At 45.4% G+C, this 26,912-nt stretch overlaps 1 long non-coding RNA gene across 1 annotated transcript in view; it reads left to right on the top strand.

The window, feature by feature from the left end:
- Positions 1 to 11,213, top strand: part of LOC148542721 (uncharacterized) — a 154,555-nt gene extending 143,342 nt beyond the window's left edge. Inside the window, exons 6-7 of the long non-coding RNA XR_015877050.1 lie at positions 6,770 to 6,900; positions 11,156 to 11,213. This is a non-coding gene — a long non-coding RNA (uncharacterized LOC148542721). The remainder of the gene's footprint in view (positions 1 to 6,769; positions 6,901 to 11,155) is intronic.
- Positions 11,214 to 26,912: the final 15,699 nt, after the last annotated feature.

The raw sequence follows: 26,912 nt of genomic DNA, 5'->3' as shown, positions 1-26,912 counted from the left end.
GGAATTGCAAAGCTGCTTGTGTACCGCTTTGCAATCTCTCTTCTGCTGAATTAGCCCCAATATGCTGAATTATTATAAGTGTACTTATATTAAGGCTGAATAAAAAAACGGAATTCTCCCTTAGAGAACTCCTGAGGGGGGGCATGGTGTTTAAGGCACTACACCTCAGAAGCTATTGGAGGTACCAAGCTGAAATCTGGCACGGATGGGAAGAACTGTCGCTCGGTGCTGCATGCCAAATCTCAGGGTAAAAACTTAAAAAATTGGGATTTGGGAGTAATCTAAAGTTCCAACTGTCAATTTTTTCTGACCCTCAATTAGGACCACTTTTCTGCTGTTCTCTATGGGGGATTTTTGGGAAGGCATGTCAGGGTACAGGGCGAATTTAGACTTGGGGTTTGTCTTATTAGGTAGCTATCTTTCCAGGGTAGGTGCTTTTGGGGTTCAGGTAAATTAGAAACTTACAGTTTTTAAACTATTGCCTCACAAATGCACCATTATATAGATAAGGTGTTTCAACTCAGTAGGTGCCTCCAGCAGGGGGATGTACTCACTGTGGCTTCACTTGGGCACACAGATATGGTTGTCTTTTGAGGGCTGTAGCAGCAGTTTGACTCGGGGGAAGGTAGTGGGCATCAGCGGCGCCGGTGCAGGTGTTAGTGTGCAGGCGGTGGTGGTGCGGGCTGCAGGACCCACGGGAGGTAACGGGCATTAGCGGCAGCGGTGGTGCAGGTGCAGTGGTGCAGGCAGTAGGACCCAGGGGAGGTAGCGGGTGTTAGCGGCAGATGCAGGCACGGATCAGGAAGATCCGTGATGTCTACATCTGTGTATAAAAAAATAAAAACAGTTGCCTGGACAGGATCAGTGAGATCCGTCTGTGCCTCTGTGTTTAAAAAAAATTGAACCTGTGTAAAAAAAAAAAAAAAAAATCAGCGTGCCCCCCCCCCCAAAAAAAAGGACAACCAGCCTCAGGCTTTGGAGACCCAGTACTGGTAGTGCTAAATACAGGGGACAAACAACGTAGGGGTCCCCTGTATTAAACACAACCAGCACCGGGCTTTTCAGAACCAGTCCTGGTTGCCAAAATACAGAGGACAAATGACGTAGGGGGTCAGCGCAACCAGCACTTGGCTGTGAGCTGGTCCTGGTTCTGGAAATACAGGGGAAAAAAATGTGTGGGGTTTCCCTGTATTTACCAGAACCAGCACCGGACCCTTTCTAGTGGGGGGGTGGGTAATGCCACAGTCAGGGGAGCCCTTTCACCGTGCCACCCAGCAGCAGCATCACCCCTGACCGCTAATCAGCCCAGGCTGGGAATCCCTGGGGAGCTGGGGACCCCCCCCAATAAAAGGGTCTTCTTCACCAGGCCACCCCAAGCCCAGGCTGGATCGGTGGGTGCCGGGTTGCTTGTGTTCAGTGTGGTGCATTTGATGACAGTAAATATTGTCTTTTTCTGTGGAACTACAAGTCCCAGCAAGCCTCCCTTGCATGCTGGTACTTCGAGAAGTACAAGTACCAGCATGCGGGTCATTATGGGATCCACTGGTACCTGTAGTTCCACAGCAAAATAAATATTAAATAAATATATTAAATATATAAATATAAATTTTAAAAGAAACACAAGACACACATTTTTATTAAAACATACATGCACACACACATGTACACTCACTATCTCACATACTCACCTATGCATCCCTGAAGCCATCACGTCCACTTGTGCAGTAGAATATCCATAAGGTACCTGTAATAAAAAATCCATACTCACCTCCTCCTATACGTGGATCACGTCCTGTTCATTCCATGTAGCATCCCCGGGCTTGGCAAAACAAAAAAAGGCAAATACGCAGACCCACGAATTTAGTAGTGTACTACCGGAATGACTGCTCCGCTGTGGGATTTCACGATAAAAATCCCAATGTGGAGCGCTCATTGGCTGAGAGAGGCGAGCTGGAAGATTCCTGGAAAAAATTAAAATGTCATCAAGAAAAACAATAACAAACTGATAAAGTATATCTCGGAAAATTTCATTCACAAACTCCTGGAACACTGCGGGATCATTATATAAGCCAAAAGGCATAACGAGGTTCTCATAATGACCATCTCCACCATTTTGTGTGACAGCAATCTTACTCTGTGAGAGTGCTAAATCTGCAGTTAACCAGAGGGTGTGATGGCCTACCATATCTGTATTGCGCAAAGAACACGTCCATTAAGGCGTCAGCTTTTTTTAGGTTGAGTGGCAGAAATTCAGTAGGTTTTGTGAAATTTCAGTTCATGTCTAAGGAGCCTTAATGGGACATGTGAAACCGTAAGTTTTTTTGTCTATGGAATATGTATATGTTCCAATGTGTATGGTTGCTATAATTTATATGAGACCTATTGAAAATATCTGTATCCTCAAGTGACCATTTGTGAATATGTGTACTCCTATGGTTGTCATGGATCATATGTGACCTATTAGAAGTAAAAATCAAAGTATTAACTGTAAAACTCCTTAATACTTGGTATCAGAAAGTTATAAGGACTGTATATTATTAACAGTCTCCAGCATCCTATTAAGTATCTTATGTGCTTGTGCCATTTTTAGTTATTATATGTAATGCTAATAGAGGGTACCTTTCATCTCTATTCTTCGACAGAAGAGCTGTGTCAGGTTACGGTCTAGGATCGGCCGTTACTCACCCCAGCGCCTATTTCCCCTGACTTCTCCAGCGGTCAGACGTCAGGTGCGGCAGCAAGTGATGCGCTGAGAATTATGCCTTAGGTTCACTTGGACTCCCATGTGTGGCTCTGTGACTTGGTTACTGAGGTTGCCATCATGGGTGTCATGATGGTCTTCATCAACTGACTGACCCTTCATCCAATGGTAGCATGGTTGTTGTCAACTGATACTATCCTCCAATGGACTGCTACCTTAGGGTATATAACTGGGCTCTGGACAGCAGGAAGTTACTACTGGTGTATGCTTGCCGTCACTTCGTTCCAGGTTCCTTCCGCTCTTGAGTCATTTCTAGTCTCTCCTGTGCCAGCGGTGCATCTGAGTTCCCAGCCCGTGTACTCCGTCTAACATCTGAGTACAACTACAGTGCCATTCTCCTGCGCTAGTGGTGCGTCCACGTCCTCAGTAGGCCTTATTCATTGCCCTTCAGTGTATTACTCCTGGAAGTTATTCTACGGTGCCAATACAGTACCAGAGAGATACAGAATCCTCGCTAGTGCTTCTCCCAGAAGTACATCCTCCTGGGCCTCATTGGTGTTATCTCCCTCCAATTCCCACTTGTATCGGATACCTGATCATAGGGCCGCGACCTGCTTGCTGGGTGCAGCTAAACCCATATTCCGCTTGGAGGGGTCACTGATGAACACCTCCCAGCAAATTAGACTCCATGCCTTTGGTCAGGTCTCATCAACATTCGATACTTGTGGATGAGGAGGACATACATCCAGGACCGCCAAGAGCTGCACCGAGGCCGGGTAAAAGGGGTTGTGACCTAATCGCAGGAGGCGTAGTCACGCCCCCTTAGGTTAAAAATTTTTTTTTTGCAGTGCCGTAATGTGGCGCTGGAGAGGGGGAGCAGTGTGCCCCCTCATCCCGACGCAAAACCAGTGGGGGGTACAAGCAGCTTGATCGCTCCCCCCACAGCCATAGATAGGAGACTGCTGTGGCTGCTTCTTACCAGCCGCGAGCAGTCTCCCAGTGCAGCCCAGCACACAGCAGCGTGTGCTAGGCTGCTGTGATGTAGGAGGGGGGGCGGTGCTGGACCCTCTAGCAAGCCCAGGCCTGAGTAGTTAGTACCCCCCCTCTCTGCGCCCCTGCATACATCCAGGACCCTCACCTCCGATTCCTTCCTCAACCCGGGACCTCAGCTTTCAGCTCCTCAGTAGGAGATCTTCCCGAGTTGAACGTGAGAAACTTATTATGTTTTGGCTGCAATATTGATTAGAATTGCTGACATATCCAAATTTGAGGTGTTATTACTGAGTGTGTGTGCGCATTAACCATTCAGACTCATTTGTGTATCTGAAGCTTCCATTGATATATGCTAGATTATAAATACTTGGTAGATACTGAATTATACTTTGCTGATGCATATGACGCTGATGTTTTTTTATATGACTTGCTATATATAAAAACTAGGATATATTCATAATTATTTACAAGCATATCTATATCTCACCATTTCTCTCCAGATAAGATGTTATCCGGGAAAAATTATTTTGTATAACCTATTTAATACTTATTTAATACTTATTTTATATTGTAATAAATAATGCTAGGAACACGTTATGTGTCACCTAACATTTAAAGTTTTTGAGTATTGTGAATATTTATTCTCTTTATGTGTAGAGTTTAATAAAAGTTATGATTTAATCACTGAATTATCTGTAATTTCAATAAGAGTGCCCCCCCAAATTAGGAGTTTTCTTCTATATTTTGCTTTACATATTAGTTACCTGCTTTGATATTGATTATATGTTATATTTTTGTAGTGCAAATCCCTAAATAATATTATGAAGTGTGTATCCACCATTATATGTTTGAGAATTACATTATACAGTGTACAGGTTGTGTCCCATATCCAAAATGCTTGGGGTATTTTAATATCGGAATACCCTTATATTGGAATATTTGCATACCATAATGACATATCTTGGGAATTGGACCCAAATCTAAACACAGAATACATTTATGTTTTATATACACGTTATACACACAGTCTGCAGGTCATTTTATACATTATTTTCAATCATTTTGTGTCTCAAACAAAGTTTGTGTAGATTAAACCATCAAAAAGCAAACGTGTCACTATCTCAGTCATGCTAAAAATATCCCGTATTTTGTAATATTTGGATATGGGAGACTCACCCTGTCATACCGTCATACATTGTGCAATTGGTGCTTCAATAAGTTGTATTTCTTATGTCTCTAATGTATTTCATAGAATATAAATTATTGTAATGTAAGAACTCGGGGGAAGAAGATGACTGACAGGTGCTTACTATCAGAATGTCCCTGGCAGGTTCCTCCTCCTGAGCCAGGGGTGTATATATAATGGGTCCAAGGGGGGCCCCACTGCACACTCTGCACCCATACTTTTTAATACTTACGTCTCAAGTCCCATGTCAGCTCGAGAGGCGCTACACAAAACGCCTTGAAAATGGCCGCCAGAGCAATTTTACCAGCGTTCTGTGCATGCACAGTAAGGAAATCATTGGGAAAATGGCTGCCGCACCATTTTCCTGGTGATCTGAGCATGTGCAGTAGACTCTGGGCACAAATTAGTGCCTGGAGTATACTGAGGCTGTCAGTGCGCGGCCAGCTGTGTTAGTCAGCTGCCGGCCGTCGGGGAGAGAGGAGGGGGCCCCGCACAGGGAATGCACACGGTCCCCCTCCTATCTTAAGATGCCCCTGTGGTAGAGCACCCAACTGCTTGGTTAGGCGCCCTCAGGACACACCTGATGCACAGCTTTGTGTTCCTGTGGATTGAGATGGAAAGACAGCTTTTGTCATAAACACAAACAATACACAAAGAACAGCAAAGTGAAGACTGCCCATACTCATTGCACATTATAGGGAGATTCTACCAAATGCTCCGACACCCTCAGCTCACATATTCACAACAATGCGGAAGTTGTGGTTAAATAAATTTGTCTCTTTTATACTAATCACCAGTTACCTTCCCTCCCTCTGGGCCTGATGCTGCATGAAAGCTGACTGCCGAGAGCTGCAGAACTCATTTGAATGCAGAGAGGGGCAATTACAGTGGGCGTTTTTCTGTGGTAACAGGGAGGTGACCAGCGTGTCATGGCCAGCCACTGCGTCTTAAGAAGCTCTTACACTTATCCCAGCGGCCATGTTCTGATGGAAAATAGCACCTACCAAAGGACTGGTGCAATATCCATGAGGGCCCCTCCTCCTGCCTGGCGGCCAGCAGAGCACGGAGTGCAGCAGTAGACTCTAGGCACTAGTAGAATCTAGTGCTGTGACAGAGTCTACTGCTCAAGTCACCGGGAAAATGGCCGCAGAGCCATATTGCTGGTTAATCGTACAGCGCTGCTACCACTGGAGAGGTAAGTATTGAATAAATGGGTGTAGGGTGTACAGCAGAGACCCCCTTGGACCCAGGGACCCATGTGCACAGCACACCCTGTACCAATTATAGATACACCCCTGGGTGTGGGTGTGTCTATCGAGGGCAAAGTGCTGTGTAATTACAAACAGATGCAGGCCCGCATTAAGAGACATATACACCTGTGAAAGCCGTAGAAATTGCGGGTGCATGAGGGATGGTGCAATAAGGTGCTGCAGGTGATGCTGATTACACATTTATTACCACTGGTATTTTCTTCATTGCTTGTGCATAGATGATTTTGTTGGCATATTTTGGCAACTTGTTTAATACAATTGTAAAGCGCAATGGAATATGCTGCGCTATATAAAAAACTGCTAATAAAATAAAATAATCTATTTTTAGTGCGCACGACAAGGAGGCTACACCCGCTGTACTCGGGAGGTTATTCTTTTTATATTGTATGCACTCCTTATAGACGATGCATATTTCCCTACTAAAAAAATAAAAGTTTAAAAACTTTTGATCTGTAAATATTTGTGATTTATATTTGAGGTAGATGTAGCAGTTTATGTCACTGATGTTAATAGGCTCGCTGAGAGAGTGACGGAGTGGGTACTAAATGCCCGGGTCAGCTGTTGAGGAGGACAAATGGCACTGCACATAGTATTTTACATAGATGTATTTTGTTGTAGGTGACATGGCCACTCCTCCCATATTAGGCCACACCCCTTCAGAACCTGGCCTCCGTGGATATCTCACCAGCCCTGGATGTAGAGCTGGATAATATTCTGAAACGTACATTACCCTGCAGTTCTCCCCACCTGTGAGTAACATTGTTTGACATTTGTGTTTTGCCCTCCTCCCTAAAAATGGAGCGGCCTCTTGGACTCTCGCATAGCTGTGAGTTACCATCCACAGCTTATGCGAGCGTCCATGATGATGGTCGCGATGGTCAAGACTATCGCGACCATCGGGCTTGCGACGAGACCCTGCGGTAGGGTCTTGCTGCCGCAAGCCCTGGAGTGATTTTGGCTCTGTCAGAGCCAAAATCACTCCCACTGACATCACTACTGATGTCAGTGGGGCCGGACTCAGACGGTAGGCGTTCCCATTGGAACGCCTCCGTCTGGCAGGCACGCCCATCAAAGGGGGCGTGCTGTCAGTCACCATCGACAGCACGCCCCCTTTGGTGCGAGACCTGGAGCGACGCATTCCTCGTCGCTCGCCGGGTCTCGCGCATGCGCACGACGGAGCTCGCTCCGTCGTGCGCATGCGCATTCGGCCAACCTCGACCCGCTTGCGAGCGTCCTTCGCTCGCGAGCGGGTCTGAATCTGGCCCTCTGTTCAGTCGAGAGGGGATATTCGTAGAGCGTCCTCGCAGAATCCCTCAGATGCCTCTGGTGATATCCTATCTACACCACCTGCCATCACATCAGGAGGTGCTTGATGCTGTGGGCAAATATGAGCAGCGAATTTCAGATGGCCTGGGGGAGGTGTGCCATTGGTAGAAGGAGTGGGAGAAACTGTGGCCTGCATATCGAGGCTGGCAGTTACACGGTCCCCCATAGAGACCCAACTTTTGGAATTACAATCCTGTACTTCTACTGTGCAAAGTAACTTATGCAACATAGAGGGGGAATTGTATTGCAACAACAAGCAGTTTGCTGGACTACCGGACATGATGGTTGGTTTGCGCCCCACAATTTTCTTGAAAAAGTGATAGGTCATGTCATATATGGGTGGAGGTCGTTGTCCCAGCTTACTCCAGTTAACCATTGTCTCCATCCTTTCCTATCTCCTTTCACCATGTTCATCCTGGCACGGACGTATTTGGTTGCCGGTGGTCCTGCTCTTCCTGACACTACTCGAGAAGTAGTTATTTGGCTGGAACATTTGGTCCCAGGATGGACTCATACTCCTGATTGACTCTGGTCCTATTGAGTTTAGGTGTAGTTGTGCTGGTTCCTGAGACCCCAGCTATATACTGCATTCTCTATGTTGTCCAGTTCATTTGAGTAATGTGTGTAATTTATAGTAGTTGTCAAACCACACAATAAACTGCAGCTTAATAAATGAATCCCTTGGTCTACTAACATGCCATTTTCAGTGCCTTGGCCAACATGGAGGAGCCCTCATGTACAGTATGGGTGGAAAGCTTAGATGTAATTGTTCTATGTACATCATGACATCGCCATGTGTCTAGTGATGTAGCCAAAACTTTGATCGCTCCATTGCAACATTTTGAAGGTGCCCCCACCCCAGTGTTCCATGAGAGACACCTCTTTCCACAGCAGTTTATTTTATGCCCCATAGTAGTGCCAAAAAAAGTGATTAAAACATGAGCGTAAGTGTATGTGACCTATGCCTGGCATCAATCCGGAGTGTACTGTATGCTGTTCTGCATATAGCTGTACTGTATGCTGTTCTGCATATAGCTATGGTATGGCTGCAGCTTCGCCCTGTGCACGCCATACCATAGGCGTATGTATGCAGGACATTCCCCATATTATCCATAAGATGCAGAAGAGTCCGGTGATGTAATTAGTATTATATAGTATACAGTACAATACCATCAGACCAATAGTATAGAGTATAAACCTTATAATGACAATTATATATATATATAGTACTGTACACCTCAATCACAAAGCACACTGCAAATCACAACAGTGATACGTCTTGGTTCATCTGGTGGCGGAACAATTTTGCATGTATACGTCACATTAATGATCAGCCTCCTGCCCCTTTAGATCCACTCTGTTCATCAACGTGAGCTTTGCCGTTGTATAATCTTTTAAGGCTTGAGCTATTACAGAAAGGGAGAGAACTTCAGGACTTTCTATATTACATGTGCAACTTGAAGGTGCAAGATGCCAGATAGTACAAGACATGGTTTCTGCCAACTTCAGGGTCGATTCAATAGTGCGTTATGCCCAGGATGTACTGTGTCAATAGAGTGGAAGTGGCAACAATGGCACATCATATCTCCCCGGTTACACCGCCCAAAATCGAAGACTTTTATTTGCAGCATCCTTGGGCTGCATAACACCCCCCCACCTCCACTTTTGTAAGTGCAGCTTACAGAATCGTAACAAGGGCTCTGAACACCCTGTACCTGACCCCATTGGTCTTGATCTCATGATGGTGCGCTTAGGGGGAGCAGGGCCGCTGGCACCAAGGACTGCAGTTACTGCACAGAGTCTTGAAGAAGCTGTAGTTATGACAAGGTGCTTGCCTGTACCATCAAAAGGACGCTAAAGGCGGCACTGCCGCAGCAATACTGGCTGCCATTCCAGGCACCCTGCTAGCCAGTAGCAAGGGGCATTGAGTGGTTATGGGGTCGCCTACAGAGCCCTGCACTCTGTGCTGCCGCACCGGTCACACACCCCTAGTTACAGCTCTGGTGGCATATGCACACATTTACTCGTGACCAATGTCGCCATTGCCCGCAGTTGAATTGACCACATATATTCAGCATAAAATGTAAGTGTTATTACCCTCATGCAAAGCAAGAAATGTGACTTATCTCCTTAACCTTTCAATACAAAATTGTGTTCCTCCAAAAATACCACCATCTTGTCGGGCAAAGCAAAGCACTTGGCAAATTGTCATGTACTATACTGTACATAATATTTCTGCATAGAATATACTGCACCAGCTGTAGTCACAGATAATTGGTCTGCCAGAAGACCAGAGGCATTGTGATCTTGACTCATTTATTTGATTCAAGAATTAAGCAAGCGACTTGTAAGCAGTAACAATATGTAGAGTCAGAATTAGTGAATGTTTTTACTCTTCTTGACCTCAGACAGAGCTACAACCTTTGTTTGAAACATTTATAGGTCTATTTATGCATGGACCCACCTGTTTTTGTTTTGGTCTTGGCAAAACCACCCTCAAGTGTTTTGGTCCAATTTCGGTTTTATATTCTTAAAATACCTAAAATCATGTCATTTGGACCTGTTTACCATACAAGCCAAAAGCAGAGATTCGCTTTTTAAAACCGAGTTACAGCAGAACCGAGCCGGGACTTGGTTTTGCTTGGAACCCCAAAAGTGATCCGAGCCGGGACTCCATTCATCTCAGAAACCCCAAAGTTCGGGTGTATAATTTTTCAGGGAAACCTCTCGTCTCTACTATGTATGTTTAACGTGACCAATGAAAAACAATTGCAGCCTTCAAATAGACACACCCCCTGTATGCAAGATCCAATGTCCCTGACAAAGCACAATGTGATTGGTTATGCAAAATGCATCAGACACACCCCCTAACACTCCCACTGCAAACCAGGAAGTGTGTGGATTGTGTAAACCTTCAACAGCCCTGACAGTGTGGACCCCGGAAAGTGAATTACCACCGAAAGGAGCTCATCAGCAGTGTGCACTGGGGATACAGCTCTCTCTACCAGCGGCTGCAGGACAACCACCCAGCTTACCAGTAAGACCACACAATCCCCTCTACACACTGAAATTGGTATACACATTGGTCAATTAAACAAATAAGATCCAAGGTAGGATACACAGTTAGCAAACCACAAGTGGATACAAATTGACTGTTCAATACGTAGGCTGCACACAGGGGCGTTTCAAGAGAGAAGGGGCCCATTTGCAATCTCCATCCGAGGCCCCCTCCTCTCTCCGGCGGCTGGCAGTGCACTGAGGAGCTCATTCAGACCCGCTCGCTAGATGCGTTCGCTCGCACCCAGCTTATGCAAATTCAGCTAAGTGATGGCACGGCAGGCGATAAGGAATAAGCATAAGGCATAAGCACGCCCACTATGTCTTGGTGTGCGATCGCTTTGTGTATGTAGACGCCCATCAACCTGTCTTAAGATGCCCACTTGAGGCTACTGCCTGCTGATTCCAATGTGTGGCTCCGGGATTCCATCATGCAGCTAGGTGAGGGCCCCCTCCTTGGCAGCCTCTCCTCGGTGCCCTCAAGTCTGGTTCCCGGGGCACGTGCCCCCCTAGTTGTGGCCCCATATTTAGATTAAATTACACAATAAAGATAGGGACACATTATGCTCTAGTATGTGTCACAAACATCTAATACTTTACTCATATCCTGTTTATTTTCAGCTCCACCTAGGAGACAACCTCCAGAAAGGCAGCCGTTACAGCCTGATGATGAAAGGACAGGCATTATACTATACAGTCATTTATTATAGAAATTGTCTACAAAACAACATTAGAGAGTATCAATGATATTCCATGATCAAATATTTGTATGCTGTTTTTGGTTTCAAGGCTCATCACGTCTAGGCAGACAGCAGCCCCCTAAATCCACCTCCATCTTGAATGCCGGAAAGTGAGGGTGACACACTGATTACAGCCAAGTTGGATCCATCTCCTGTAGAGGTTTCCGGTAAGGGATAATTATCCTGTAACGTGGAAACAAAAAAGTCATACTGTAAAAAAAACCTTTTACTTAATCTTTCTCCACTTTATTTCTCTCTTCAATATTTGAAATATATATATCTCTATAATTTTCAAAACACAAATTATGATGTTATACAGGCATTGGTGTTGATATATTAAGCAGTGGAAAGCATGGAGAAATGGACCAGTGGAGAAGTTGCCCATAGCAACCAATAAGCTTGGATGAAGCATTTATCTAGAAAATTCTATTAAATGATAATCAGAAGCTTATTGGTTGCTATGGGCAACTTCTACACTGGCCCACTTCTCCAATCACTTAACGGCTTGATACATCAACCCCTTTGTTATTAAAAATACAGTTACAGGCTGATTGTTTGGTATTTCATCTCTACAAGGTTTGATACATCTCCACCTAATTGTGACAATGCAAAGTGGTAATTACTACATGCACATTAATGATGTTGGTCTCTACTATAAAGACTCTGCTATATCAAACATTTTTCCCCATCTGCATTACTGCACAGAAGTATATGGGGGTTCCAGACTATAGACAGACAGTAATTAGTTAGACAATGTCTAGATAGACACCAGATGCTAGACAGTTAATAGTTAGAAAAGGATAAAAGTTCGACACAGACAAAAGTCAGACACACTAAAGTTAGACATGTAAAAAGTTTGACAGGTACAAAAGATCGACAGGGTCAAAAGTTCGACATGAAAAAGGTCGACACAAAAATGGTCGACACATTTATTTTTAATTTTTGTTAGGGTTAGGTTTAGTGTTAGGGTTAGGATTAGGCACGTATACAGATGGTTAGGGTTAGGTACCAAGGGGAGGGTTAGGGTTAGGGTGAAGTTTAGGGCTAAAAAAAAAATTAAATTGTTGATAATTTTTGTGTCGACCATTTTCATGTCAAACTTTTGACCCTGCCGACCTTTTGTATCTGTCAAACTTTTTGCATGTCTAACTTTAGTGTGTCTGACTTTTGTTTGCGTATAACTTTTTTCCCTGTCTAACTATTGACTGTCTAACATCTGGTGTCTATCTAGACATTGTCTAACTAATTACTGTCTATCTCTTATACCGCACCCGTATATGGTCGCCCGCCTTTGTTTGTTATAAAAAAAACCCATCAACACATACTAATAACTTTCTTCTATTGACAGTTTCTGAACTATCGCTCTTTGGTGACAGCAGCTGACATGCGCCAAACGCACCTGGTGATGATGAACAACTGGTTAATCTAGAATTACTTCCAATTAGAACCCGTGGTGGCCACAACAGCAGAAGTGGGGAGGTGAGCAGCAGATGTTACTGCTGTGATTGTTTGTAAACAGCAGATGTTATTACTGTATTTGTTAATCAGCAGGTGTTATTACTGTATTGTTGTTAATCAGCAGGTGTTATTACTGTATTGTTGTTAATCAGCAGGTGTTATTACTGTGATGTTGGTACTTAGCAGGTGTTATTACTGTGATGTTGGTACTTTGCAGGTGTTATTGCTGTGATGTTGGTACTTTGCAGGTGTTATTGCTGTGATGTTGGTACTTAGCAGATGACAATTGCTGTGATGGACTCAGGTAAGATGTTATGCAGATGACTGGTTGTCCATGGTTTTCCACCGGTGACTTTCAAAGGAAAAGCCACGGAACCGGCGCTGCTCCTCTTCAGATATAACTGGCTTCTCTGATGTCTGCGGTGGTATTAAGTCATCCAGTGTACGATCTTTAAGCATAGTAACTGGGGTCTATAAAGAGGAGACAAATTAGATTTGTCATGTAAACACAAAACAAATGCACAATAATTGGGCTCTATGTCACTGTGTCATAATGAAGAATAATTAGGTAATGTGCAAACTCTGCTTACTATACTATATTATGCTACACCTGTATGTTGCATGATTATATAAGCAATCAATATATTCATATATTAGATACAACTATAAACTACACATTAGGTGGCAGATATATGTATAGCAGTAACTAGATGCCTCACTGACTTTGGGGTGCTGTATAATTACATTGTAGAGTGGTTTTACCATGGGCATAACTACCATGGCTGCAAGGGGTGCAGCTGCTATGGGGCCCAGAGTTGTGGGGGGCCCATCTTCCTTGTCAAAGTTACTTGTGTTATATACATTTGTCACCATTAGGTGGTACATAGAGGCCCTTACAAACTTTTGCTCTGGGGCCTTCAAATTCCTAGTTATGCCCCTGCCCTTATACAATATCAATGCATGTGAAAGGAAGAATATTGCAGTAACTTGGTTTAAAGGAACACTATATGTTTATTATTAGCTGTATATGTTAATGTTTTTGCATATGAATTACTAGCAATGAGAGGTTTTAGGTCCTCTTAGAATAAGTGAATGGAGATCTAAGATTCTAGCGTAGTATACAAAGGTCAGTACACTGACAACCTGCCATAGCACTGTAATGCCTCAGGTTCACCAGCAGGGGCAAAGTTGAAGAGAGAATTCCCAATTGTTAGAGATTAATGGAATTTCAAAAACATTTCACAAAATATTCTCCTCATTCTGCAGTTGACCACAAAATTTTCACTACAGTAATTTATCCGTATTGTAAGTGTCCCTAGTTCTACCCAACCACACCGCACAGCTATTATGAATTGACTGTCATCAGCCCAGACTTTTTACTATTGAATGCAACAAATAGTAGATACTCTGGAACAATGTTTCTCTCTATTTTAATGTATTAAGGAACTCATTCAGAGCCGCTCACTAGATGTGATCGCTCGCATCCAGCGTATGCAAATTTGTCAAGGTGACGGCATGGGAAGTGCTCGCTCGCAAAAGCATAAGCACACCCACTTTGGCTGTGCGAGTGATCGCTCTGTCTATGCAGACACCCATTAGTGTATGTAGGGATGCCCACTAGTGCACGTCATCTCCAGGAAGTGTATTAAAACATTGGTACAATGTGGACTATCGGTAGTGAACGCAGCGCTTGTGGTTGCATTACCCTGCCGCAAGCACTGCGAGGACTTCAGTGTAAAAAACAGGCATGTGACGAGTACTATGACACTGTTTGTTAATTATGCACGCCATAAAAGCGGCGTTGAAACACTCAGACACACCTGCGTTCGCACCTCCACCACCCACAAACGGCCTCTCCTGTCTCTCATTTCACTGGGCTGTCTTTGCTGGGCGAGCGAGCGGGCTACGATCGTACAGAGTAGTTCGCGCACGCGCAGAACGAAGCATGCGCGTGCACAGACCATCAGGCCACTTGCGAGCGCACAGCACTTGCGAGTGGCTCTGAATGAGCTCCTAAGTTACGCATGAATATGCCTGTGCTATATATCTTATTATAAGTTTATTAACTGCCATACAATAAATTGTATTTTAATTTAATTATATTGAGACCTTTCTGAGTGATATAACCATAGGACGTCCGAGCTCCTTTTCTCTTTTTTATGTTGTACTGATATATATATATATATATATATATATATAAAGAGGGTCCACATCTCTCTTAAAGTGACAGAGACTGTGAAGTCCCTTATAATATTCTTTGAGTGAATCTGGTATACTAAGCGTCTGGTATTGTGTACTCTGGGTCTGATTCACTACAGATCGCTAGTGCGATCGCAGCTGCGATTACGCTCGCAGACCCGCTATGAAAATGTGAATGAATGCTATCGCAATGCTGTCGCACAGCCAGCATAGAGACGCCCACTGCCACCCACTACCGCTATCTCACATCATTGATACCTCGCAGTCCTGCATACACTACGGGAACATTGAGTAACATCGGTCCCTCACGCACAATTACAACAGGTCTGACCTTACTCAGAAATTACTAACCTCGTCGCACGCAGTATGTACCCAGGCTGCGTATGCCGTCATAGTGGCTAATTTATGCACGCCCATGCAATGGCGATCAAATGGAAAACATGCCTACGTTTCTCCAACCACTCCCCCGTCACCACCCCCAAATGCTGACTACCTGTCAATCACTCTGCAATGGCTTACCATGCTCTGCGTGATCACCATCGCACACTGCAATGTATGTGCAGTACACAACAATAGCCCGACTGTGGGCCTGATTCAGAGCCGCTCGTAAGCGTCCGCTCGTTCGCTCAGAGCGATGTTCGCACATCTGCGCATGCGTACGGGTTTTAGTACGCATGCGCGAACGAGTCATTGCGGTCGAAAATCGTGTGCTCGCAAAATAGCGAATGCCTGCTAATTTGAGTGACAGAATGAGGCGTTTGTGGGTGGTAACAGGGGAAGGTGCTTGAAAACGGGGAGTGGAGATCCGAACGCAGGCGTGCCAAACGGTCAAAACGGGCATTTTAAGGGTGTGCATAATAAAGCAGCGTCATCGACCACGTCACTTGGTTGTCTTTTAGTCTGAACTGCTCGCATGATTGCGGTAGGAAAATCCAACCACAAGCACTGCGAGCAATTCCTACGCCTTTCGATGTACTCGATTAATCAAATAAATAGTGGAGATGACGTATGATGCGAGCGGCCAGGGGGCGTTTTTTCCAAAATAGTGAGCGCATGTTTCGTTTGCTCGTTCAGACATAGAGGCGTCAACAGACCGCGCTTAATTTAAATAGCCAGCCCCTTTTTTCTGAACGAGCGGCCGCAAATAGCGTCAGGCCCAGTGTACGCTGTTGCAATTGAGAGTCGTTATGAATCAGGTCCTCTCTACACTTTTTTAGTATCTATGAGATAATAGCACTGCATGACGGAGCACATATTGTGTACATTCCTATATTGTTCATACTGTATACTTACGGGCTGCATTTTGAATGGGGGAGATGTCCTGCCAGCCTCTAGGTCTTCCCAGTTAATGGGCCAGAAAAAATTATGACCTCTGATGTTACAATATAGCTGCTGCCTCCTCTCTGGGGATTTGCATAAGAACTATAAAAGGAATAAACAGAAATGTATAGAGTGTTAATGGCAGATAAGCACTAGCTGACCAATGTCATACCTTTTCCTTATGCTACTTTATTCGCAAGATGACATGTATAAAATATTAATATATTACAACTACATTTGCTGGCGGCTTATGCAAGGTAACAGCTATTCTAGTAATATAAATATTTGTGAGGTTACTTATCTGTCTGGGAATCGGTATGTAATGCCGGCAGCTGTTTAGGCGCTGGATCAAATACCAACAGCGGCAGCCCGACCGGTCTGAATCCCGACAGGAGCAGGTAAGTCCTCTAACCCTGCCCTCAGCCCCCTAAATCAAACCCTCCCTTAGGGGTGCCTAACCCTAACCTCCCCCCTAGTGCCTAACCCTAACCTCCCCCTGTTAGTGCCTAAACCTAGCCCTCCATCCCTAAACCTAACCCTCCCGGGGTGGTGCCTAACCCTATGCCCCCTTAGGGGTGCCTAACCCTAACCCCCCTTTTCTCTAACGTAACCCTCCCAGGGGGGTGCCTAACTCTAGTCAACGCGGGGGTCTCTAAAGTGAACCCTCACCCCCACAGCTAGACGCTAAGGCACACAGCTTACCTGCATCCGGTGAGCCGGGTATCGGGTTTAGTAGTGGGGCTAATGATAGGCGTCGGGATATCGATGCCTATCTTTAGTACCATGTCGGGATGTAGCTGTCAGGATATTGGCGGTGGGATAGCGACTGCCGGTATCCTGACTACATCCCATCTGTCTCTATTGTTCCATAACATATCACCTGCTTACTTACTTATTATTTACTTTCATTATGTAATATGGAAGAACAACGCTGACCCCGACAGGGGGTTACCCAGGTTTGGGCAGCTATTTGGTTTGGCTCTGTCCTCCACCCCATTTGCTAAGTGCTTCCCTTTTCCTGCCACTGATAATATGACTGCCTATGTAGCCCAGCTCCCTGCAGGCCTTACCTTCTACCCAGCTAATTACCCATTAGGAAAATAATCAATATAATAATACTCAAAGCCTAAACCAATTGCAGCTTCATGATAGCTCCCTTTAAATTGGGGCAATCTTCTCAGGGCACACTAGTCACCCTTGCCACCTTGGTACTGTAGTTACAAATGAGAGTTGTAGCTATAACTAAGTGCCGGCATGCTGACTGCCTATGCTAGTAACGAATGTTTGTTCTCAGACCTGTGCCTTATTTCCCCTGTGACTGTATAATCTCCTGACCCTGTGATAAGCCTGTATATTGCATACTCACTCGCTTCATGATGTTTATAATACCAGGACTTAGATCCTCTGGGTAGACTGGGTCATCACTGAGGACAGATCGTACAACCTCCAAAGACTCTTCACCACAGTAAAAGGGTTGGTATCCTGTGGCCATCTCATACATTGTGACACCCAAGGAGAAAATATCTACCATGGCATCATATGGATTCTTTCTAAGCATCTGTGAAAACATGATGGAGAAATGGATGGTTAGTACATTGTCCAACCTGGCAGGAGACACCGGGTTATGCTGACAGCTCTGCTGTATGTACACATTGAGAGATCTGATGGAAGGAAGAATATCAATGAACCTATACAGGTAAATACACAGACAGTATTCAGCTGAGGGTTTATGTGATATAAATCAATTACTAAATTTAAATATCTGTAATGGTAATGACAGTGTAAGAGAATATTATATAGAAAGCCGAAGCAAACAGAGGCAAATGAGTAGAGGAAGGACAGCTTGACCATCTTTTCTGAAGCTATTTACATATGAAAATGGGAACATGAAGAGGGGTGAGAGCTCGCTGACTGTATGTACCACAGGGTCATAAGACTCATTTGGGGAATGAATACCCTGTGGAAGCCATTCATACACTGTCCTGACTACTATATATTGTTACTGAATCATTCCTGGTATAGCCTTTTACTCTTTAGTAAAATATGTTTATTAATGCAAAATCACTCATCTACTAAGCTCTCACCCACACCTCTCCTCCCCACATCTCCAGCCTCATCTCCTCACATGCTTCCTCCCACCCTCATCTCTCTACTAATCTCCCTGATCACCAATTCCCACTCTCACATTCAGGACTTCTCCTGAGCCTCTCCTAACCTCTGGAACTCCTTCCCTCACGCCATTAGTCTTTCACCTGCTCCCCAGCCTTTACACCTATTGTTTTCATACTACCCTACTACCCTCCCTACTACCTCTACAGTCTCTGCCCATCTCTACTTTACCCTCTGCCTCCTATTGTATCCACCCATATCCCCTATAGATTGTAAGATCATGAGAGCAGGGCCCTCTCTCCTTTTTTTTATCTCTACATAATTATGCTAATTGTACATTGTAATGATTGGGTCTACTCATAAATAACAATGTTCCCATGCACATTAGCATTCCATGTTGCCGCATATCACAGTGATATCCTCTTTCTCTGGCCAAAAACTCCACTGCCTAATAATTAGACCCCTATGTGACTATGGGCTTAATACAGAGGTGAATACAGTGTTGATGTCAGACACAGTGGACTGATTTTTGCCATTGCCCATGTGTCACTGCCGCACTGCACACACGCGGTGATTGATTTGAGACAACACACTCAGTGAGGATTTATTCACAAAGTAACAGATAGTAACTATTTGGGGGAAGTAACAAGGGGTGGGCTACAAAACACAGGCATATCCCCACCATATTCTGAGCACCTCCTAGTCAGCTACTGTGCATTTGTTTGCAGTTGGACTGGCCCCGGCCTCTTAGTTGAGACGGACATTATGAGACACCATAGGGTTGCTCAGTAGTTCAGTTCTGGGAGCGCTGTAGCGTCTTTTGTATGGAAGCGGAGGATCTAAGACATCGGCTGGTGGGCATCTCTGTACACACACGTGTGTATGCAACAGCTGTACGAAAATATGCAAATGTCACAGCCATCTAGATTTGTATTGAGAGGATCTGTACTGCGCATGCGCTGATCTTCTACTGCAAGATCTCTTACAGTTCTCCATAGCCGCAGCCTGATTCACAGGGTGTGGCCATTTTGGGGGTGAGGATGGGTGGGGCCAGCCTCTGTTTCGGAGAATGGGCCAGGGTCTTCATCTTCCAATGCTGATTTCCTGGCCTTGGCTACAGAGCTGCGAGGGACAATGAGAGTAACCTCAAGGTTACTCAGCTGGATAATGGTCTCATACAACATTCGATGCATCTTAGGATGCAGCACTTGGATCTGCAATGCTCACAAGAGGTGTCTATGTACACCAGATGCCTCCTGCTGCATTAGCCTATCAGTTGTAGGATATTACACAGCTGCTTCTCTGCGGCTATGCAATGCCATACAACTCTGACTCAGTCCCTGCATCCATCCCTGAATCAGTCCCTGCATCCATCCCTGAATCAGTCCCTGCATCCATCCCTGAATCAGACCCTGCATCCATCCCTGAATCAGACCCTGCATCCATCCCTGAATCAGACCCTGCATCCATCCCTGAATCAGACCCTGCATCCATCCCTGAATCAGACCCTGCATCCATCCCTGAATCAGACCCTGCATCCATCCCTGAATCAGACCCTGCATCCATCCCTGAATCAGACCCTGCATCCATCCCTGAATCAGACCCTGCATCCATCTCTGATTCAGGCCCTGCATCCATCCCTGAATCAGGCCCTGCATCCATCCCTGAATCAGGCCCTGCATCCATCCCTGAATCAGGCCCTGCATCCATCCCTGAATCAGGCCCTGCATCCATCCCTGAATCAGGCCCTGCATCCGTCCCTGAATCAGGCCCTGCGTCCATCCCTGAATCAGGCCCTGCGTCCATCCCTGACTCAGGCCCTGCGTCCATCCCTGACTCAGGCCCTGCGTCCATCCCTGACTCAGGCCCTGCGTCCATCCCTGACTCATGCCCTGCGTCCATCCCTGACTCATGCCCTGCGTCCATCCCTGACTCTGGCCATGCTTCCATCCCTGACTCTGGCCATGCGCCCATCCCTGACTCTGGCCCTGCGCCCATCCCTGACTCAGGCCCTGCGTCCATCCCTGTATCAGGCCCTGCGTCCATCCCTGTATCAGGCCCTGCGTCCATCCCTGTATCAGGCCCTGCGTCCATCCCTGAATCAGGCCCTGCGTCAATCCCTGAATCAGGCCCTGCACCCATCCCTGAATCAAACCCTGCACCCATCCTTGAATCAGACCCTGCATCCATCCCTGAATCAGTCCCTGCATCCATCCCTGAATCAGTCCCTGCACTCTGAATGAGGCCATGCATCATCCCTGGATCAGTCCCTGCATCCATCTCTGAATCAGACCCTGCACCCATCCCTGAATCAGGCCCTGCATCCATCCCTGAATCAGGCCCTGCATCCATCCCTGAATCAGACCCTGCATCCATCCCTGAATCAGACCCTGCGTCCATCCCTGAATCAGACCCTGCGTCCATCCCTGAATCAGACCCTGCGTCCATCCCTGAATCAGACCCTGCGTCCATCCCTGAATTAGACCCTGCATCCATCTATGAATCTGACCTTGTGTATAGATATCATTAAGAACCAAGATGTTGTAGACAATGAATCTGTTACTCACCTCTGGGGCCATGTAACCCAGCGTCCCTGCAGCTCCTAACACCTTCTGGCCACTGGTGTCCTCCACTGCAAGGCCAAAATCACAGATTTTGGCATGGCCAACTGCATCCATGAGCACGTTCTCCGGTTTGATGTCCCTGTGAGGAGATTGAGTGTAAGTTCTGCCTGTCAGACAACTACCAGCTGTATAACTTTGTTTGTTGCAGAGGAAGATTCCCAGAGACACAATAAGAACCATGTCAGCGTCACAGTGTGCATTGGGTGCAGCCACTATGGGGCCCTGAGCTTAAGGGGGCCCATCTTCCTTCTCAAAGTTACAATGTGTTATATACGTTTTTTACCATTGGGTGGTACATAGGGATCCTTACAAACTTTTGCTATAAGGCCTTCAAATATCTAGTTATGTCCCTGGTGTTAGTCTATGGGGCCAAGCGCCATAATATTTCCCATTCCAGAGCTTGGTAAATTCAGCATGTATACAGCACCCATAGAAACATATAGAAACCTATGGGGGCTGCTTTTGTAATCGAAAATGGGGGATTGCAGCAGATATCCCCAATATGTGCTAAGGTCCCGCATACATACATTTATGGAATCCTTAATATTTACAGGTGCAGGGCAAAAATTGGTATTTTCAGGGAAAATCTATGATGAATAGGCCCCTATGTACTATATGTGGTGGGATAAAGATGGAGATAAGAGGGTGTGTGAAGCAGTCACAAGAACCTCGCCCTACATATCATGTAACTCAAGAATGAATGATCCCCTATTTGCAGAAAAGGGCAGAGACTTCTCTATAGCCTGACCCCCAGCAACATAATAGCTATACTGTAACTACATGTAGCATACCTCCCAACATGACCCTCTCCAGGAGGGACACAATGCTCTGGTCCTGGACTTCCCTGGTAAGAGGCGGGCTGCAGTGCAGTTCAAAAGTCAAATAGGGGAGTCACACCAACTGTCATTTCACACGCTGCCAAACATCACTGGCTGGGACTCACTGGCAGTTGGTGTGACTCCCCTACTTGACTTTTGGACTGTACTGCAGCCCCACCCCAGGAGCCGCCACCAATCATAAATTACCAGGGAAGTCCAGGACCAGAGCATTGTGTCCCTCCTGGAGAGGGTCATGTTGGGAGGTATGCTATAGGGCAGGGGTTCCCAACCACGGTCCTCAAGGCACACTAACAGTCCAGGTTTTAGGGATAGCCATACTTGAGCACAAGTGACTTAATTAGTATCTCAGTATATTGATTTAATCATCTGTGTTTAGCATGGATATCACTAAAACCAGGACTGTTAGTGTGCCTTGAGGACCGAGGTTGGGAATCACTGCTATAGGGGATTACTGTGTGTGATAATTAGAAATAATGAGTTACCTATGGATAATGCCCCTTGAGTGGAGGAATTGGAGCCCACAAAGGATTTCTGCTGTTAAAAATCTGATGAGGAAGAAAGAAAATAAATATTAATAGCAAATATTTAAAAAGTAAAATGACCAATAATGAGATAGTACGTTCCCCCTGATATAGTATCAGAGTATAAGAGTGACACGTGACATATTATTATCACACATGCTCTCTGTGTGGCTGAGTAACACAATGGAGCCCCTGTGTCCAGGAGACTCTGTATTATACACTGACCTGTCACTATGGACACCTATAAAGGCCCAGCCTGGATTTGTTAGGCCGCATAGGCCGGACCCTACTGCAGCCCAGGTGCAGGGATGGAAACATTGACGTTACTATTTGTCATATCAATAATAATAATAATAATAATAATAATAACAATAATAATAATATACCCATGTTCTCACTTACCTGGTAGTGGCATCACCTAATGGGGCACTCCTCTCTATTAGTTGGAATAGGTCTCCCCCACTCAGGTACTCCATGATAAAGATGACGTGTTCCTGTGTAAGAGGCAGAGAGCATGATATAAGTTACATTATGGACATTACTCTGACACACAGCAGATGATAATCAGTAATACTCAGTCACCACTAGTGATGTGAATGAGACCCAATGTATTCGCACTATCCAGCCTGTCTTCTGTCTGAGATATATACATATATACAATATTCAAGTTACCTTACCCTCCCCAAAGAGCACAGTGATATATTCTTAATAATATATTACATTTATTAGAAGGTCCAATAGGAGGGGTGCTACCAAAGACAGTATACAGACAGATATCACATAACGGGGAATGGAAAAGAGGGAAAAGAAGTCTCTGTCTGGTGCACACAGGCAACAAGGTAAGTATTATGTTAAAACTTAACTTTTATTATATTATTGAATAAAATGTAATTATGTCATCTCTAACATGAGATGCAAGCGAAATAAAAACTAGAGGACCTCATTCAAAGGCAGTCGCAAGAAGCTATCGCTGTCTCTGAATGAGGGCGGGCGCTGCTTTTTTTTTGGTGTGGCCTCCTGGTCGCAAGCTAAGCTGTGGGTTACCACCCACAGCTTTGCGACCGACCCTAAGGTTGGGTCTGGGCACGCGCAAGCCCCAGGGAGCTTTCTGCTCTGATGGAGCAGGAAGCTCCCCTCTGACATCACTGATGATGTCAGTGCGGCCACCCACAAAACGGTAGGCCCTCCGTTTTGGAAACCACCCCCCCGGCCCGCCAACAAAAAGGGGCAAGCTGTCAATCAACATCGGCAGCCGCCCTTTTTGCAGCGAGCTCCGGAAGCTCCAGGGCTTGCGCACGCGCAGTGCGGCCGCTGTGCGTGCGCAGGGCTACCCATCGACCCGGTTGTGAGCACATCGGTGCTTGCAACCGGGTCTGAATAACCCCCAGAGTGTGTAAAGAAAATAAACATGTGTTTAAAAGATTGGTTTGCTGGTGCGTCTTATTTGTGGTATTGTTTTTTTTTCAAACTGTTATATGCCACACATATTATACAGACCCTGGTTCAAGGACTATTTACCCTATGTATGGGGTTCTGATTGGCTGTTACACCGATCCTGGTATTGGTTCCTTATAACCCCAAAAAATGTGTTGTTAACCCACATTTATTTGATATCTTTATTTACTGTAAAAATCCTGATGCTATAATATTCCGGTATTTATTGCTGGCTGTATTTCCCTATTAGGACTGTCTGCTCTTATAATAATTTCAGAGGTGTTCTTAAGGTGTGTACACACGGTACGATCAAAATGGACGATATGAATGATAACGATATTGATCATATCATTATCGTTCATATCGGGAATTTTTCGCCCACCAGTGAACTGCAATGCGCGGGCACATATGGTCGATATCGATCATCGCCCGTGCTTGCAGGCCAACCTCGATATCAATATCCTGGTCAATATCGACCAGGTTACCAGGTTATAGTCTTTGGTGGGTACATGGTGTGCTGGATGATTGATATCGATCGTCCAGCACACCCGGTAGATCGAACAACGATATCGTTGTCGATCGTCCCGTCTGTACAATAGTCTTTGCGCAATGATATCTCCGTGTTCCTTCATATATTACATCAGCAGATCTGAAAAATATGTCTAGAATATAGTGCTGTTCATTTGCCGCTATCCATTATACATGATAATAATTGTGGGTGTAGGGCTAGTTAGTATTATATAAATTACATTCAGTGCTTCACAGAAGTCCTCGGACGGACTGCTTATTGGTTTTAAATCTCCACATATAATTTTATTACTATGCAGGGTATTGATACATAACACAAATGAAACGCACCAGCTAACCAATCTTTTTAAACACATCTTTATTTTCTTTACACACTCTATCTTGTTTTTATTTCGCTTATTTCTCATGTTGGAGATGACATAATTAAATTTTATTCAATATTATAATAAAAGTTGTTTTAACATACCGTATATACTCGAGTATAAGCCGACTTTTTCAGCACATTTTTGGTGCTGAAAAAGTACCCCCTCGGCTTATACTCGAGTGAAGTGTAGCGCTGACCGGACGGAGTTCGGTCAGCGCTACACAGCACAAACACACAGCCGCCGGAGCCGGCAGCTGTGTGTTCACTGTAATCAGCAGCCGCTGAGAGTCTGCCAGACTCTCTGCGGCTGCTGCTGTTCCCATTGCGGGAGCCATCTTCCGGCTCCCGCAGTGGGTAATGGGAGAGATGTTATGAGTAATGACGTCTCTCCCATACAAAGCGGCCGGAGGAGCTGTTAGCGGCGGGACCAGGAGCGGGAGTTTCAGGTAAGTGATTTTTTTTTTAATTCTTATTACGTCTCTCTCTACTGGGGGGGGACTACAGGGGCCACTACCAGGGGGCAATTACTACAGGGGGCACTACCAGGGGGCAATTACTACAGGGGGCACTAAAAGGGATTATTACCACTGGGGGAACTACAAGGGGGAGATTACTACAGGGGGCACTAAAATGGGTTATTACCACTGGGGGCACTACCAGGAGCGATTACTACAGGGGGAACTACCAAGGGGGATTAATACAGGGGGCACTACCAGGGGGGGATTACTACAGGGGTCTCTAAAAGGGATTACTACCACTGGGGGAACTACAAGGGGGGGATTACTACAGGGGGCACTAAAAGGGGGATTACCACTGGGGGTACTACCAGGGGGGGATTACTACAGGGGGAACTAAAAGGGGTTATTACCACTGGGGGATCTACCAGGGGGGGATTACTACAGGGGGAACTACCAGGGGGATTACTACAGGGGGCACTACCAGGGGGGGATTACTACAGGGGACACTAAATGGGGGGATTACCACTGGGGGCACTACCAGGGGGGGATTACTACTGGAGGCACTGAAAGGGGAGATTACCACTGGGGGCACTACCAGGAGGGATTACTACTGGGTGCACAACCAGGGGGAATTACTACTGGGGGCACTACCAGCTGCTGCCATTTCCCACCCTAGGCTTATACTCGAGTCAATAAGTTTTTCATTTTTTTGTGGTAAAAGTAGGTACCTCGGCTTATATTCAGGTCGACTTATACTCGAGTATATACGGTAATACTTACCTTGTTACCTGTGTGCAGCAGACAGAGACTTCTTTTCCCTCTTTTCCATTCCCTGTCATGTGATTTTTGTCTTATATTACAGAAGCTGCTAACCAGAAGTTGGTTACAATTATGACAGAGTGACAAAGACTCTTACCGGGGTCTGGGATGTGGCATAGCCATGGGTAAAGAAGGAGCTGTTGCCGGTGACTTGAAGGATGTCCCGCTCTATAAAGATAGGGTTCTTACTCCTGAGCAGACTTCTCTTCTTTACCAGTTTGACTGCCAGTCGCTCTCTGCTGTTGGGGTGGGATGCCAGCAGTACCTGGATGAGACAGAGAGAAAGGACTAGGGCACAGGGAGTGGCATAGAAAGTAATACAGAGCAGGTGATGCCGTTTCATTGGTTCTAAGAGTCAAAATTGACTGAGGTGCTAATTAAGTCACCTATGCTCAAGCATGGATATCCTTAAAAGCTGGACTGCAATGGTGGAATTAGGGAACCTCTATATTATAGGTAAATGTACTAGGGACCAGCATCTTCCCTGAGCCCAGCATTGTAGGAGATCTCTTGTGTCCAACATTTATTACAGATGACCCAATCTCCCCATCTAGTAGATCCTTGTGGGTGTACACTTGTTCCTGAGATACCAACCAACCATCACCAGCTTCTCAGCCCCTATAGTCTCTGAATAGCCTGTACACAAGGAGGACATTGAAGTGAGCTTATTTGGTGACTGTTCTGGTAAACACCTAAGATGAGTCCTAATGCAAACTGCTCCAGCCTATTACACCAGGGGAAAGAGATCAGAGGGGTGGGGGTGGCCATGTTAGGAAAGGAGGGTTTTGAGAGATACCAACAGATCTTTTGGAGGGAGATTTCTATACAGAAGTATTGTAATGTAGACATTGTTCTGCTTTCATTGGCCAATTCACACCTTATCCCCACTGACTACGAGCAACATCTTACACAGATACCACAGATATGGCGGTCAGCCCTAAATCTCAGAAGCATTCAGCAATTCA

The sequence above is a fragment of the Taudactylus pleione genome, unplaced genomic scaffold (genome assembly GCF_031769625.1).
Source record: "Taudactylus pleione unplaced genomic scaffold, aTauple2 ptg000009l, whole genome shotgun sequence".
Taxonomy (NCBI): domain Eukaryota; kingdom Metazoa; phylum Chordata; class Amphibia; order Anura; family Myobatrachidae; genus Taudactylus; species Taudactylus pleione.
The sequence above is the reverse complement of the archived record's forward strand: the minus strand, read 5'-3'. Positions and strand labels throughout refer to the sequence as shown.